The sequence below is a fragment of the Podarcis cretensis genome (assembly GCF_951804945.1).
Source record: "Podarcis cretensis genome assembly, chromosome: 2".
In the NCBI taxonomy this organism is placed as follows: Eukaryota; Metazoa; Chordata; class Lepidosauria; order Squamata; family Lacertidae; genus Podarcis; species Podarcis cretensis.
The window spans coordinates 77,946,267-77,964,461 of NC_137171.1; the positions used below are offsets into that span (position 1 = coordinate 77,946,267).

An 18,195-nucleotide genomic window follows, 5' to 3' on the forward strand; every position below is an offset into this window, starting at 1 on the left:
GCTGTATTGTATTGTACAGGTAGTGACTCTTGCAAACCTACGTCCTTTTTAAAGTGAAGTACTGTGGTATAACGGGACACGGGTGGTGCTGTGGGTTAAACCACAGAGCCTAGGACTTGCTGATCAGAAGGTCAGCAGTTTGAAAATCTGTGACGGTGTGAGTCCCTGCTCCTGCCAACCTAGCAGTTCGAAAGCACATCAAAGTGCAAGTAGATACATAGGTACCGCTCCAGCGGGAAGGTAAATGGCGTTTCCGTGCTCTGCTCTGGTTTGCCAGAAGTGGCTTAGTCATGCTGGCTACATGACCTGGAAGCTGTACGCCGGCTCCCTTGGCCAATAAAGCGAGATGAGCACCGCAACCCCAGAGTCGGTCACGACTGGACCTTATGGTCAGGAGTCCCTTTACCTTTACCTTACTGTGGTATGACAGCACTAGGTAATGCTGCACAAGCGACATTTTACTTCCACAGTGGGACTTCCTCCTCCCTCCATGCACTCCCAAATTTGCTCCAGAGGATCCCCTAACTCAATCTTGTGTTCCTTATGAGATGAGAAAGAATGGGACAGAGTGAAATCCAGGAAAACTCAGTGTGAGGCAGATTTTCCAAATACTGGGGTTGGGGGAAGCTCATGATATTCAAGATTTCAGTATCTGCGCTCTATAATTGAAAAATATTTCTAGATCTTTGACCTAGATACATTTGAAGGCTGTTCTTGTTACTGCTGCTGCTTCCAATATGTTTCCTGAATTTTCTTTGCTATGAAACTTGCAGTGTTAAAATAGCAATTTGTCATTATCAGAGACTACAACTTGTTTGTTTATATCTTACTTTAGGACCCACATACCATTGTATGAATACCAGGCAACCATTAGATTACATGCTTATGGTAAGTTTTCTCTATTTCTTCAGCATGTTTCATGGCCTTGATGTCATTGCTTACATTCATTAATTATGCTCATTATGCTCATTGAGCGCAGTTTATCATTTAAATAATCCCTCGAAACCACTTGAAGAATATCTGAGACTGATACTTCCCAGCTTAAGTACATCCAATTAAGTATATCTTGGTGCTTTTTTTGGCTGTAGTACCATATATTTGGAATGCCATTGCCAAAGAGGAGCTTCTCTGGTGCCACCTTGGATATGTTTTTCTGTCCTTTTGTTGTTTTAATTGCTTTGAATGTTGCATTAAATCAGTAACCCTTTTAAAAATAGCACTGAAAACACTGAAAACAATTTAAAAGCACGTGCGCGCACCCCCCACACACAAAGTACAACACCCAGCCTCTGAAGATTGCCCCAATAGCCAGTTAGTGGCCAAAGCCCTGCCTTAACAAAAAAATATTTGCGTTAGGAAAAGGAAAGCAGAGAAAGGGTCATCTTAGTTTCCTGTGAAAGGGAGTTGCACAATCTGGGGCAGCCACTATGCTCACTGTCCTCTCCAGATGTGCCTTTGAAGGTGGTGGGGCCAAAGCCCACCTGAAGATCTCAAAGCCTGGGTAGGCTCATATAGCCTGGACCCAAATCTTCAAATCTTCAAATAACCTGGACCTGAGCCATATAAGGCTTAATATGTCATAACCAGCACTTTGATTTCTGCCCAGAAAGCGACTAGTAGTCAGTGGAGCTGTTGTAATAAAGACCTGTTCTTCTAGTAACCAGCTCCAGTCAGCAATTTGTTCATTCAATGCAAGCATTTCAGCTTGCCAGATGGAATGATTCGCCATCTCCTCCCCCTTATGTGCTATTCTGGGCTTTTTGGGGGGGCCAGTGTGGGTATGCAGTGGAAGGTGCGAAGGCAAAGCCCCATTGTGCTAGTCGAAGTCCTTGTGTGGGCTTCTACTAATGGGTCTTGTTAGTTGAATTTGGCCCGTGGCTTTTACTGGAAGATGCACAGCGGACAAGCAGAAATTCATTTGCCATATAAATTGTGAGTTGACTTTTGGCATCTAAGAATAAAACAATATTGTGCCCTTTATCACATTGAATAATTGGACTGCTGCAGTGTCATCTTCCTTTCCTTTACTGGTGTGATGAATTTGTGCCAGAGTGCTGGCCAGGAATAGCAACCCTATATATGCTAGTCACTGACCTCTTTCTGTGAAGATTGTAGATAGTAAACAGCTTTTCCTGGATGACAGGATAAGGATTGCTAGGATTGGGGAGGGGCAAGGGGAAGGCCAAGGTTTTAAGGCCAGCCATGATCTTTTAATCTTCTTCACTGGTTCACTTTAAGTTCAGTCAGCCATTGGAAACTCCACATGAGACTGTCAGGGTAATTAATAGACTTATTTAGTGAAATTCCTTGATGTACTTTCCATTGGCCCATTTAGGTAGGAAGACACAACGCCGAATCACACCATTTCCATTAGCAGCTAGAGGCAGTAATATTATAACAAAAAATATTACACTAGGTTATGCTTTATTTATATGCCATCTTTTGTCCCAAAGGCCCCCAAAGGGATGAAAGGCTTATTAATACAAAATAAATATGCACTAAATGCACAATAAACAAAACAATCAAAACAATATAAATGAGTAAAGTCATAAAGCTTTGTACAGCTTTGTATTAGGAATGCCAGTTAATCCTTTGGAAAACAAACAAACAAAACAACAACAACCTACAAATCAAGCCACACTTATTTCTTACTTCCCTCCTGTTGGTCACCTGGCAGGGACAGGTTCCACCAACAGGTTCTTACCCTGGGATAGAAACAACTTTTCTCTCCAACTGCAGGCAACCATTTGTGGAAGTGCATGCCTTCTGAGAAAATAATATACTAAGGAAAGTTAGGTTGTTGGAGATAAAGGAAATTTATTGGGTTTCTTTGATATGTTGATTCCATGACTAGATTCCAGCTAAAGTGGACCAAGGTGGGAGAAGCAGCAAGTCCTCAGATGGGCGATTGTTCAGCTAGGCACTCTCAGTTCACAAAAGAGTTTAGAAAGAAGGAGAGAAATAAAAACAGGTTTTCAGAATAAGAGTCAGTGCTTTGTTTCTAAAAAAGAAATAAAAATAAGTGTTTAGGGGTACTCTCATTTTCCTACTCATATTGAAATACTGCCCCTCAATGAGGCCAAATTTAGATTCACAAAATGTTTAGGGGTATGCATCCCCTTGCGTCCCCCCAGAAAAAAGCACTGATAAGAGCTATAAATAGCAAGCAATGAGAACAAAGGATAACAGAAAGGAATAAAAAATTGATTCTTCATGAAAGACAAGAGGAAAATGTTAACATGTCACCATCTGCTCCAACCTGGTGCCCTTTAGATGTGGTTCAACAACAATTCAGAGAGCCCTAGCTGATCAGGCCTCTGTGAAAGATCAACCAGGTCGATACAATTAGTTTTACTCAGTTTTTGCTATGAAAAAATGGTGGCATTCTCAATGTTTTTCTTATGCCGGTCATTTTTGGGATGTAAGAAGCAAGAGGCAATAATGCTGCCAGCTTAATTCATGCTTGTCTTCTTCATTTCCAAGACTGGAATGCAGAACCAAATAAACTTTACTAGGCTATTATTCAGACTGAGACTGAAGGGATAATTCATTTTATCTTGCCAATTTGTCTGTAATAGTTTTTAAAAGCAGAAAAAAAATTCAACTAAAAAGCAGTATTAGGTGCCTGGCAAAGAAAACGCTATTTTGCTCAAAGGCAATTCTAAACCAGAGAATTAGTTTTCTGCATAATCAGATCACAGTAGTTGAAAGCATTGTTCTCCTCCTCATTACATTTCACAAATTATGATGCCAAGGACACATGCTCCCACAACTGAGTCATTTCAGGGGAGTTCCAGTGGCTGAGATCCAACAAAACATGGTGGTGTGGAAGCAGATCACACTCAAGGTTCCATGTTTTCTGCAAATTTCTACTGTGGCTGTTCTTCAGTGTTGAAGAGACAAGCTGCATTGCAAAATGCGAAGCAGTATACTTCAACAATGTGAAATGCTGCTTGTAATTATCTATGCATGGGTATAGCTTTATTGGCTTCTAGAAATCACCAATCATAAGGCTGCATATTTAAATTCTAACCATCTTCCACACTTGTGTGTATTTACTGTTCACTATGGGTAGTGGTGGTTTTTTTTTGAAAACTCCGCAAATTTTTGTTTTCCAACATTTTCAATCAGTGGATAGAAACTTAGAATGTTATTTTGGATTTTTTTTAAAAAAACTGGGAGCATATTTACCAAAAGTTAAATGGTTGGCAGTAGGTCATTAAGGTAAACTGATACCACTAAACAAGAACCTCCAAGAATTGTGTGAGATCCCCAAAATTAGGGGCATACTTCTGGTCTGTGTTTTATGTGTTCCAGTCTAGGTTTTACATAAAGCTCAAGGGCTCTGGAGACCAGATTGAAGTAGTTGAAGTAAAAGACTTCTGGTGAGCATTTTCTCATGTCTAATATGTTTTTGAGATAGGGCTGCCGTACGTCCGGAATTTCTTGGACATTACTGGGATTTCAAAGGCGGAATTGACATCTGGGGGGAATTTCCAAAATTTGTCCTGATCTTAGGCAAGTCAATTGAAAAAAGCCCAACAACTTTCGGGGTGTCATGGTTATAACTTTAGCAACCCTAGTTTGAGATTGTTCAGATTAAAGTGGTTTGGACACTGTACTTCATGTAAAGAATACAAAACCTCCAATAATGTTGGGAATTTTTTATTTATAATTAAATATGACCAACATTTGTGCTGTGAGCTTCAATACAGTTCAACACAAATTTGTATGATCATTCTTCTTCTTTTTTTTAACCAGTAACAAAAGTTACTTGCCCCTTCAAAAATCCCAAACATTAAAAGAAACCAAACAGGAACAACATCCCCTTCTCTATCACAGGATACAGCAATGTACTATTAATTACCAAACCCTAGTAGAAAACCAGTTGCAAGAGAGGTGGTTCTGATAAAAGACACCACTTTATTATGGGTTTATAGTCTGTTCTCCGAGTGTACAGCAGCAACAACTGTGAATACCAAACTGGACGGCTCTGAAAGGAAATAGAAGTATTAGTTGTCATTTTAACATCTCATTAATTTTAATAGATTTGTTATTTTCCAAACTTGACCAGGTGTTATAATTCATCTTCCGAATTATGATTTATGGAATTAGTAGATTCTCATTACCTGAAGTCATTTCCTTTACTTTTAATTTGCTGTAATGTAATTTCAATTAGGTGTAGTCTTGAAAAACTGACTGCAATTTATGTGTCTGATGTAGGAAAACAATAAAACATACTTCCCTCCATAATATAACAATTAAGGCTTGCCATTGTTTCATGACTTGGCTTAAAACTTGACATGTTGTACAGGCCACTATTTTGTTAGGGTTATCTTATTGTTGTTGTTGTTAATTTTATTGTTACATATTTAAATCACCCTTCATCTATTTAGATCCCATGTTTGTTTATAAAACAATGAAATAAAATGAAATAAAAGCAAGCATATCACAAAACAAAGAATGAAACATATTGGGACAGAGTCTACTAAATAGTTGTGCTAGGAGGAGCCATTACAGCGAGCGCTGCTAGTGTGACAGGGCTTCCCCCATCCTCCCCCCATGACTCCCCCCCCCCAATTGGCTCAGGATGGTTGGGAGTACCTTGAGAACAGTGTGCAGAGGGAGGGGAGATTGTGCAGTGCACTGATGGAATTCCACCCAAACAATTCAAATAAAATAACGTACAGTCATAACCAGTATCAGCACAGCAGTGACAGCATACTGGTTGTTGCCCTCCACCAAACCTTAAACTCTCAAAGGCCTGAAGGAAAAGATGCTTCAGGAATATAAGGCTTGAGATTGTTTTCCAGTCAACTGGATTCTGCAGTCTGTATGCAGATACGTAGAATAACAAAACACCGAAGCAAAGGTCAATATTGCACAAGCAAAACCAACCAACAGCAGTTTGACTCTTTGTTCTAAGTGTTCTGACTATGGACAAACTTGGGCTTCTCCTTAGCAGCTTTCCACAAAGCTATTGCCATACTTCTGCTGCAACATCCATGCAGTTTCATCAGAAGCAATCTGTGCACTTGAACAGTGCAGTGCTGTTTGTGGCAAGGCAGAGGATAGGCTTCATGAGGTACGTGTCCCTGGGACTTATATGGACATCACCACACTCTACCACTCACACAAAATGCAGGGAGCTGCCTCACATCTTATGGCAATAACTGTGGTAATAATTAATAATGCATTTCCTGATTTTTGGTAAACGATAAGAGATGGTTGTGTATCTGTGCTGATTTAAACATACCAAGGATATTGAAAAGGTTGGGATAGCTCTTCTGATTTCCTCCCAGTGCAAATAGCAGCATTAGAAGAGAAATTTTCCCTAGATGTTCAGGGGAATGGAAAGGGTAAAATTTCCCATACCCACTACAGTGATCGTGATCATTATTTGTCTCCAGCTGATACTGTTTCCATTTATTTTAAAATGTGTATTAAATACAAAGTTGTATTTAAAGTTTCAAAGTTGCATTTAATATTGTGTGTGCTACCTCCCACCCAGTGTTGTGTCTCTACTTCCTATCAGCCCCAGAGAAATTGATTGGAATGATACGCCATTCATGAAATAGCAATAACACAATTGACTTTTAAAAAGAAAATAAGAAGCATAGGGGTCCAGTCTGAATTTGTTTTCCACTGCGGTCACATTCTGGTTCAGCTCTCTGTGCTTGCTTTCTGTTTTTAAAAAATCGTTCACACAACTATGTATAGTCTACTTAGTCTCTTAAGTTAAGAAAGTGGTCAAAACCAGTGTGAACAATCAAAAAGTCTTCTATGGCAACCACAATGGGAATATGAATGGCGCTCTATTTATATGCAAAGTAGGAATTCAACACAGAAAGAGAGTTTTCTGAATGTGACACACTGCATATGTATTATGAATATATATGAAAGCAAGATGAAAGAGTTATTGGAGCATTATAGAATTAATACCTACTTTATTTTAAAAAATAAATGGCAGCTTGTCATAATTTTTACCAGATAGTTGGGACCATATGGTCCCTTCAGATCTCACAGCATAGAGGAATCTTAACAGGCCACATACCGTCAAGAAACATTGTGGGAGGGAAGCAAGGTCAGGTGAGCAGATGGAAAGCCAAAAAGTCTGTGAGGTGACCCTCAACTGCTTATGTCTCAGTTTCTCCACTTTATCTACAGAATAGCCAAGCAACACAGGGAGAAGAGAGAAGCCTCCTTTGAGTTTTTTAAGGCACATATTCTCTTTAGGCATCTACTTAAAAAGGGTTTAACCTGTTTTTAGAACAATATTTTTTTCTCCTTTACTTGACTGATGAACAAATTTATTTAGAAGTAACTTTGCTGGGAGTCTGCTAATACAGAACTCTGGCTTTTTCTTGAGCAAACCAGTTGGCTAAAAGAATATGAGGGGATAGCTATTGCTAATAGTTATCTCCTAGTCTTTCTGTCCCTGTGCCAATTTTTTTACTTATATAATTTTTAAATATTTCTTATGGATGGAAATTTGGAAAATAAATTAAATAAATGGTGTTAGGATTATGAATTCTTGCACCTGAAACTATTCACACAGTGTTCCCAATGATGGAAGGAGACAAATTTGCCAGTTCTATCCCTCCCCTAGGCAACTTTCTGTGCACCCCAAAGATGATGTGGCCTCTAGCCCTCAACTTCTGGAACACTGCAACCTAGTTCTTTCTGTAGATCCTTTGAACTATCAGTAATAATATTGTTACTGCCATCTCTGAGCAATTAGAGATTCCAAGGGTCCTAGTTCTTACTCAGGGTTTGGTTTCCTTGGAATGAAGTTCAGCAGGGACTGTGGTGTCTTAAATATATATGGTTTTTTTATGTACACATATATACAACCTGAGTTTAAGACCGAGGGCCCCAGCATTAACACCTCAACAGATCTTGCTTCTCCCTCAACCACAGCCTTGCAGGCAGGAGACAAAAATTTGGCGGCCCTGCCTCTCACCTTATATTCTGCTCAATTCACTACGCCATAGTTGTGGCATCCTGCAGCACCCTCCAGACTCAGCGCCCGGTGCTGATCTATGCAATCCATACAAGAGCCTTATACGATGAGGGATGCATTTGCAGTCCTCATGCCTCAACTTCATTCCCCCACTGTGGGTGTGCCTATTGATGGTTTGTGTGTTAGTGGTATGTAATGTAGTCATTAAGTCAACACACCTCTGCCCCATATAGTTGCAGTGGATCTCAAAGCTGAGGTATGCAGTATGAAACACCTGAGGTCAGCAGAACAAACCTTTGCTTCACATGCCTCAAGCTGTTCAGTGTCATCTACATTATTACTTCTGTTATATGACAGACTCTGCAAATGATCCCCTTTACTCCCTGACATCCTGCCTTAAGGCCCTTTTTTCATGAAGTAAGAAATCACCCAATTCAGTTTTCAGTTGTCTTTTCTCTCTATCATTTGTTTTCAAGTACTTCTAGGTCATTTTACTGTTATAAACATAAAACCTCTTTTTCCTTCTATGTGCCAACTGAATTGTAATGTAACGTTGACAATTCAACTGCACAAATACAGTGCCAATTACAATGAATGTTATCGTACTATACAGGTCACTCAATAGATATTCAGAACTAATAGCTAATTTGCTTTACTGCTGTCATAAAAACAACAACCACATGTATCAGTAAAACAGCACAAAATATGTAGGCAATTCTAAAACTAAAATACCTTTAATAAATAAAGCGGTGAGAGACAGATTAGATGATTGATGTGTGCACATAGCTCCCACTGATTTTCATGGGAGCTGCTTTGCACTGCCTGATATATGTTTACAAATACTTTTTTATGGCACTCTAATGAAAGCTTAGCGAAGTTTTATAATAAGTAAATTCCATTATTTCATAAGCCATTGACATTTGAGCTTATTTAGAACACAGGTGGGTAAAGTTCAGCATTTTACTATTTGTCTTTAGTAAGCAGGATAAATAAACAGATTAAGTTTGAGACTTAACGAGGTAATCACAGTTTTCCCCTTGCCGTATATCCGACAGGAGATAAACTCGTTCAGAAAGAATGAAAACACATCAGCCTAAGTTTGATTCCCAGGAGCCCTGTATTTGTTTTTTTCTCATTTTCTCACTGATGGACACAGTACTTCTATTGGGCTGGTCACTGGTGTCATTTGCATGTCACGGTAAACCAAACTACGACTTACTAGAATTGCATGAGCATGCTAGCTCCTGGAGAGCAGCTCATACCCACTTTGCTCTTCAAACAGTATGGCAAGGCTGCAAGGCCAAGGTTTGGCTTAGCATGCATCAATCATGGGCTTGGTCTCTCTTCTCTGTAACCACAGGACTTCAAGGATAAAACTGTTCATGTCTGTATGGAATTAGATCCCACTGTTAGCACTAGTCCTGTGGAAGTGTCCAGAGTACCATCTAGTTAGGTTTCAATTGTTGTGGCCTAAGAATGTGGAGAAGCTGCTTGAAGGAGTTTGGCATATCACATGGATTTTTGACCCTTGCCCTTCTTGGCTAATAAAAGCTAGCCAAACGGAAGTGATTGGGCAAGGCCAGGGTGTGGGTAATGCCTTGTTGTGGGGATTGAGGAAGTGCTAGCAGCCTTAAATGAGGTGGCATTATGCTCCTTCCTTGAAATGATCCTCTGGACTCAGAAGTGTTAGGCCAGCTGCAAATGTCACCTTTTGTTGCAAGGTGGTCCAAAAGGTGGTCATACTTGAAGGAAATAGATAATGTGGAGCAATTTCAACCTGGCTTGAAACCCTGGTTTTGACATTGAAACTGCCTTGCTCCCCCTTATCAATGACTTTTGTCAGGAAAGAAGCAGGGGGAGTGCAACCCTGTTAATTCTCTTTGGTCTCTCAGCAGCATTAAATATCATGCTCTCCTCCTGGAGCACTTAGTTGTCCATGCACTGAACTCTGATGGTGAAATTCAAGGCCCCTCTTCTCCTTTCTTATAGCTTTTCCCCTTCAAACAGAACAGTTCTTTACCCACAGAAGATTCCTCCAAATAGTGAGGACTCTCCTCTGACAGCCCCATAAATAGAGGACTATTCTGCATAAAGTAGGACACATGACTACCATAACAGTCATTCAGTTATAGCCACAGTGAGTCAGTATGTATAAGTGAACTGGACAGAAGTACAGCTGTTCCAGGATTCATTGCAAGTGGTTTGTACAAAAGGGTAAGAATGTCCCCTTTACTTTTTTCAAACAGCATAGAGGGGCCCTCAACTTTGGAGCAACACTCCCCTGTCCAATTTCATAGCATACAAAATTAGTTTACTCTCTTCTTTGTTAATAAAAATCAATAGATTAAACTAAACAGTTTGTTCTTTAGTTGTATGTATATACAACATTTTTCATTGATTTGGATGCAAGGGGTATCTAGCCTTGTTTGAAAAATGCAAAGCTCCCTAAAACATTAAGGATTTCCCTATAAGCCTCTCTCTGCACTACTACTACCATATGAAAGTTTTAGCTTACAGAGGCCAGAATAATGTATTATGTGATGTTTCTTGTAGTAGTATTGTGAAAGACTGTGGCGGGGGCTCATAGCATTGTAAAGCTATTCCTAGAATAAAGCATCTTACACTGACATATAGAAGATTATAGGTTCTTTTGTAAGGCTGAGGAATATAAGAACAATTTGAAAGGAGCCTGGGATATATTAAATTTAAATTTCCTTCTGCTGGGAAAGATCTTGGGAATTACAGTTGATAAAGCCCTGACCTACAATTGATAAAGCTCTGAGCCAGAGAAAATGGAGAGACCTTGTTGAGGTTTTATAGGCCTGTCCTATGTTTCTTTTCCCTAAAATTTATTCAGCAGTGAGAAGTTAGTCATTCTATCAAAGCTGCACACATTTATGCCTGTGTCCTACTTTTTATTTTATATAAAATATTCACAGGCAACTTCTCTATTAAAGAATACTCAAAGCAGCTTTCAATAAAAACAATAACAATAATTGTGACTTACACAGAGGGGATCAATAACATTTAAGTAGGATGAAATGAACAGTTAATAAACAACAATGATAAAATTGTGTTATTTATTTAAAAGATTTTGAAATCACCTTACATGACAATGTAGGCAATAATAGGTCATCAGCTAAAACACAAATTATAAATCACAAATTTGTGGTCATAATTTGTTTCTAAACTGTTTTTCATGTTGTTGTCATCTGCTCTGTTGTTGGGACCTTAGAGGGAAGGGTGGCCAACAAATTAAATTAACAAAAATAATAATCACCACCACCACCAGTGGACAATAACTACAGTATAATAAAATCTTTGAAACAATGTATAGTCTAACATAAAAATAGCAAACAAAACAAAAAATCCAGATAACCAAACCAGGTCTGGCATCAGCACCTGGAAAGATTTGGCAAAATGTCCCCCCCCCCAAAAAAAAATCATACTGTCCACTACAGACGTTCTGGGTGAGGCAGCTATAGTCACAGCTACATCCACTCTCTCTCTTCTCAATTCTTCTGGGCCTTCCTGCCAATTGATACCTAGGAGTGGGGTCCAGAAGCACTGGGAGAAGGAAGGGGATGGCGGTGTGATGCCAGTGCTGCACTTGACCAAGCCCAGAGGTGGACCTAGGGGTTGGTGAAACTGGCCCTCCCCAGGGAGCAGGCTTGGGGCATGCATGCAAAAATAACCCCAGAAATCAATCTCCAGTTATTTCTGTAAGGTCATGAGTTTAAACAAGAGTTGGGAGCTGAGTGGTAGAAGAAATGGCAAGGCGGTTTGAAGGTGGATGGGTGGAGACTATGGAGTGTATGACATATATGTGTGTGTGGCGACACAACTCCATTGTTCGGGTGAGAACAAATGCAGGAGGAGCTTCCTGTCCTCCTTGCACTGTAGGACAAAGGTGTGCAATTTTTTTCACCCTTCCTCCTTGTCTTGCCTTTGCTCCGGACCCTTTGAGTACTTGGGTCGCATAAAATATAGCAATTTCTATACGGTCAGCTGTACCAACAGGCTAAAGAATAGCTTCTATCCGTGGGCTGTTATGCTGTTGAACGGAAAATAACACAGCAAAATTGACTTGCGAGGTGGTGTGTTGTTCAATAAGCACACAGAGTGCAACGAGACTGAGTGTTTTTTTGGGGGGGGAGGCTCATTTAATTTCATTGTGCACAGGTTGTACAATGACAATAAAGGTATTATTATTATTATTCTAATGTGGCTATTGCAGTAAAGTCTTTTTGGGGGGCGGGGTTGCCAATACAGCTCCTTGCGAAGGGTGCAAGGAGCACTAGGTATGCTAGTGACCAGACTAAGTGATGAATGGAGGGAAAGTGCTTCTGTCTGTGTTACTCTGGGCAGGTGGTGACTGCAGAAGTGAGTCAGGAAGCCCAGAGTGCTGCAGCTGGCAGTGACTCTATTCCATTGCTGGCCTCCTGCCATTGCTACTTTCCCTGTCCCCACATACCCAGGCTAGTGCAGATGGTGGCTTGGAGGAGTCAGTGCCTGCACTTCTCTGGGTGGGTGGGGACGGCAGAGGAATGACAGTGTCTGCAGCAATGGAGGAGAAGTAGTGCTGCTTGGAATATTATGGCCAATCCCCTAAAAAAGCAAAACACTAGCATTCAGAAGCATTACTGCCTTCAAGTGCAGAGGCAGAGCATACTCATTAGAGCTGTTGTTGTTGTTTAGTTGTTTAGTCGTGTCCAACTCTTCGTGACCCCATGGACCAGAGCACGCCAGGCACTTCTGTCTTCCACTGCCTCCTGCAGTTTGGCCAGACTCATGCTGGTAGCTTCGAGAACACTGTCCAACCATCTCGTCCTCTGTTGTCCCCTTCTCCTTGTGCCCTTCATCTTTCCCAACATCAGGGTCTTTTCCAGGGAGTCTTCTCTTCTCATGAGGTGGCCAAAGTATTGGAGTCTCAGCTTCAGGATCTGTCCTTCCAGTGAGAACTCAGGGCTGATTTCCTTAAGAATGGAGAGGTTTGATCTTCTTGCAGTCCATGGGACTCCCAAGAGTCTCCTCCAGCACCATAATTCAAAAGCATCAGTTCTTCGGTGATCAGCCTTCTTTATGGTCCAGCTCTCACTTCCATACATCACTACATCATTAGAGCTAGTAGCCACCAATAGCACTCTCTTTCATGAGTTTACCTCAGTTGATGGCCATCACTGCCTCCTGTGTGAATGAGTTCCATTGTTTAAGTATGTGCTGTGTGAAGAAGTACTTTCTTTATCTCTTCTGTCATCAGCCACCTATAAAAGTCTATTGAGGGCACATGGAGTTTGAGGAACTGATTCCCAAATGGTTGGCAAGCCAGTTCTCAATCTGATCACGGAATTCCAAGCTGTTCTCCAAACAATAAGTTTACACATATCAAACCATTTATCGATCTCATCTAGCTCACACTTGTCTACTGAAAGGAAGAGGAACATTTTCTTCCAGACGGCCACATTCTCTTGGAGGTAATGTGACAGGGGGCTGGTGGTGTGGGTCCACTGATTCCAGGGCAGGCAGTTGGCATGGGAAGAATGATGGTGATTAAGTCGGTGCCGTTCACCCTAATGCCCCAGGATGGACCACAAAAATAAAATATACAAGTTACAATCCCAAGAAAAAGGCAGGTCCAAAAAATATATTAATGTCACTGTACTGAGCACCTGGCACCAGCCCTGGATGCATATATAACTGTGTAATCAGGACCACCATCATGAGCTGTTGTACACATGAGCTGATCCAGAGGTTTACTTAAAACTCTGCAGTCGGTTCACTTTGCTGTGTTAGCATTTGCCTACATGTAATTGCAAGATTGGATGTTAACTGAGGATGTTGTCCCTTTGAAAAGCCACTTGAGCGTTTCTCCTTGTCCTGCTATAGGCGGCATTTTTCTTTTAATGTTAAGCAACTTGGAAAATATAATGGCCTCTCTGCATCAGAAAAGAGCATGAGGAACAGAATTAATTAAATCATTTTAAATCTTTAGCTGTGACACACAGGTTAATAAACAAATAAAATGAAGTCAATTTTTTTGCCCCTTTAAATGTGTGTTCCATTATTTCTATTCAGACAGAAGGGAATACGATAGATTGCTGTTCTGTTTTCCATTTTAATTACATTGCACGAGGTACCACTCTTTTCCTAACATACTTAGATGTAAATTGTTCATTCTTCTGACTAATGTGTCCAGAATGGAACAGAGTGCTACCTTTACAGAAATGAGGACAGAGACAGAAGCCAGGCAGGAGCAAAGTGGGTCACTGCAGAGGAGAAATAAGATGAGGGTGCATCAATGCCCGAATGCCAGGAGACAATTATTAAAGTACTCTGTGTAGGTGGAGGATGGGAAGTGAACAAAGCATGCACCACATTCTCCAAATAACGCCAAGGTATGTTGCTCTTAAAGGGACGCGGGTGGCACTGTGGGTTAAACCACAGAGCCTAGGACTTGCTGATCAGAAGGTTGGCGGTTCGAATCCCCGCAACTTGGTCCCTGCTCCTGCCAACCTAGCAGTTCAAAAAGCACGTCAATGTGCAAGTAGATAAATAGGTACCGCTCTGGTGGGAAGGTAAACGGCATTTCGTTGCGCTGCTCTGGTTTGCCAGAAGCAGCTTAGTCATGCTGGCCACATGACCCGGAAGCTGTACGCCGGCTCCCTCTGACAATAAAGCAAGATGAGCGCCGCGACCCCAAAGTCAGCCACGACTGGACCTAATGGACCCTAAGGGTTCCTTTACCCTTTACCTTTAATGTTGCTCTTATACATGTTCATTGTTCTATTAACAAGGAGAAAGCTTGGGTAGAGCTTGATGAATGCATGGTAGCTGGTCAGCCAACCACGCCTACTGTCAGGCAGTCAGCAGCCATGCGCTTTTGCAGCACATCATGCCAACACGCTCTCTGCTTCTTGCGTATTGGCTGTTCCCAGTAAAGGCCAGAATTCCTCTTTCACCAGAGATTGCTCTGCAGCATTGCACTAGCAATTTCCAGTAGCAAACAGTTCACTGGCTGCCCTGATACAATGACATTTTATTTATGTATTTACATTTACAATTTACCCTACCCATAGTTATTGTGCTAACAGCTATTGTGCAGTCCATGATGTCTCCACCATTGTGTGGTGGTCAAAGTGAACATAGAGCTCATACAGAAGGTAGCTGAGAATAAGAAAAGCATTTGAGAATGAGAGACTAACAGCAGAATTACAATGAGGCTTTCTCGCAGGAAAGGAAGAATGGCATTTCAGCCTTAAACAATGGAACAAACCACCTTGGGCAATGGAATCTCCACACATCTCAATTGTGATGATCAATTCTTTGTTTATTCTTTCAAATATTTATTATATACAGTACTGCTTCTCATCAGAACAGAGCACAAAGTGGTTTATAAAAACTGATCACACGTATCAACACATTGGGAAGAATCCATTGCAATTTAGCACAAAGTGCTATTATACCCTACAATATTAGATATTTTAAAAATGTCTATATGAATTGTTCTATTTTTGTGTATGAGACTAACAGAAAATATTCATTGTGTACTCAGCATGAAATAAAAAAGAATAGGTACATTTTCTTCTCAAAGTAGTACCTTCATGGGATTATAATGTCATATTCCTTGATAATACATAAGTGCTTACACTCCTACACATTCTTCCACAGAAATGTAAATTGAGTGAGTCACATTAAAATTACAAAGCCTTTAAGGGGTTTGAAATATTATTTCTTATTATGTAGCAAAAATAATTTGATTTTACGTTCCAGAACTTTAAAATCATAATGAAGATTAAAAACAATGGAACCAGGTGTTGTGATATAATTTTGGTAAGCATGATTACCAAATAACCCATATAAAACCTATAGTAAGGAAAACCATTAAACAATTTAATTCTAAATTACTACATCTAACTCAATAGCTGCACCAATTAAAAAATTACAATATGTACAATTCCCATACATTTTATTATTTTTAAGTTTAACCACACTTTCTGTGTTGTAGCTGGAATTCTGAGGGCAAAAGGACAGAAGCAGGTAACAAACAGATGAGCTCTGCTGATTACTTCAAGTAACTGTATGCAGGGGTGTCAACTTTAATAAAATATTGGAGGGGGCAGGTAAGCCCCAGCCCACATAATCAATCACATGACACAGTGCACACAAACTATTTGAATGGCATTGCCCATCAACTTGGGGGGGGGGCTGCCCCCTCAAATATTTTATTGTGATGGCCGAAGCCCCCACAGCCCCTAGGAGTTGGCTCCTATGATTGTATATATGGCAATCTCTGAATACTGTGTGAAATCTGGAGCTTCTCCAGAACATAGGTACTAGCTTGCTAATTGGGACCGAGAACTGGGATCAGATCTTGCTAGGGCCTGATCAGTTCTGCTGACCCTTGGTCTTTTTCTTGGGGTGTGTGTGTGTGTAATGGCTTACTTTTGAAGTCTTGTACAGCTTAGGTCAGGAGATCCTGTCTCCACATCCGCTTGTCCATATGTTAATATCATCCTTGGAGGCCCCCATTCTGGTTGCTGCCACCGTGGCTGGTGAGGCTGATCTTTAGTTTGTAAGTTTTTGTAACCGTTTACAGAATAAGAGAAAGAGAAAAGTCAATACTGTACTTATACATGTGCACTGTACATCTCTCCCCCTACAAATCGAACAAAAATGCATTACGTATTTAAAGCAGCAAAAATGAATAATGCCCCAGAGGCGCTGGGGCAACCCAGTCAGATGGGCAGGGTACAATTATATTATTCATTTTTTTAATTCATTTTTTTCATTGCAAGTTTACAAACAAGGTGTATTCTTAAGGGTTTCTTGTATGGTATATTAATTTGAATAACAATACAGTTTCCCATATTTTACTTTTTCATTCAGGTGGTGTGAATGAGTGATATAGTAGTGAGTCCGATGTTAGACAGGGCCTTCTCAGGTAGAAATTCTATCCCCTGGGGAGGTTCATTTTTATTTCTCCATTCCTTTAAAACAAGTTTAATCCCTTTTGAAATTTGGTTTAATACTGCTTTTCATCTGCTGTTTTTATATGTTGTATTTTAAAATGGTTGAGTTTCTTTTTATTGGTTTTATCTCATCCAATGCCTCTGAAGAAAATATGGGGCTCCATTGTTGTGGCCTTGGGGTAGGAGCAGGATTTCAGGAATGTTTCTCGAGGACAGTTTCCAGATTGCTTCATGCCACTCTGGTAACAATAAGGCTTCTAACAGAGTTATTTTGAGGTATTCTGACACATTTTCTCCACAAAAACGTCTGATTCAAAGGGGCAGCTCAGAAAAAAAATCCATCTACCATATGCATATTTGGAAGGCGAGGCAAAGAAATGCTTCAAACTGCCCTTGGATTAGTGCTGAGCCTTCAATACAGCCTATTCCTTTTTACAGATAACATTTTTTACTCTAAAGTCTACTAGTAGCTGATTATTTGCAGATGTAATTGAGTGTCTCAGAAAGCACCAGACTTTCCTGCTGACCCATCATTTTTATTCCTGGCTGCTGTTTTTCTCCAGGCCTAGGACTACCCCCCTCCCCCTACTGCCCCCAGTCAGAAGGGACATATGTTTTTGCCCCTCGTGTCCACTTCTTCAACCTATTTAAATTTTAAACGGTATTGTTCTTCTTTTATTTCTCAGTTGTTCTAAGCCTCTAAGGGCCACTTCAGATGACAGTGACATTGTGGAAGGCTACCAAAGGTCTCATAGGTGGTGAATAATAGTTTCTTGTTGCTGAAATAAATGGAGGAATGGTCTCCCTACCACCACCACCAGCAACATGCAGATGCAGAAATGTTGCAGGCTGGGGCAAAATATGTGGATGACAAACCTAATAGTCTCTATATGGAGGAGGCTTTTAGTGTACCCATGTCAGGCCCATGTGGGGTGAGTGGGGCAGCCAGGTACACTTGTCTTAGGCGTTTGAGGAGTACGTTGGCCAGGGCTCCCCCACAAGGGCCTGGCAGGTTCCCCCCAAGTTTATAACTTTATTCTAACAAGATTCCCACACTTGCCTGGCCCATGGAAAAGGGCCCTAATGTTTTCAGCCTTCAGAGGATGCCAACTCACCCAGAGGGCTTGCTCAACAGACAAATAAGTGTGGAAAGGATTTCTTGAAAGAAGAAAGCTTGAAACCACAATCTTACGGTTTGTTGAACTGCACAGTGAGACTCATCATAAATGAGCATATATGTAACTGCTATTTTAGTTGTAGTTT

General features: G+C 40.6%; 1 protein-coding gene across 13 annotated transcripts in view; it reads left to right on the plus strand.

Annotated features, from left to right (window-relative positions):
- The window catches only part of ATP2B2 (ATPase plasma membrane Ca2+ transporting 2), a 361,888-nt gene that overhangs the window by 92,827 nt on the left and 250,866 nt on the right, over positions 1 to 18,195 (plus strand). For all 13 annotated transcript variants that reach the window (XM_079967266.1, XM_079967269.1, XM_079967264.1 and 10 more), the window contains exon 2: positions 836 to 888. The gene's annotated coding sequence lies outside the window, so the exon portion shown is untranslated. The remainder of the gene's footprint in view (positions 1 to 835; positions 889 to 18,195) is intronic.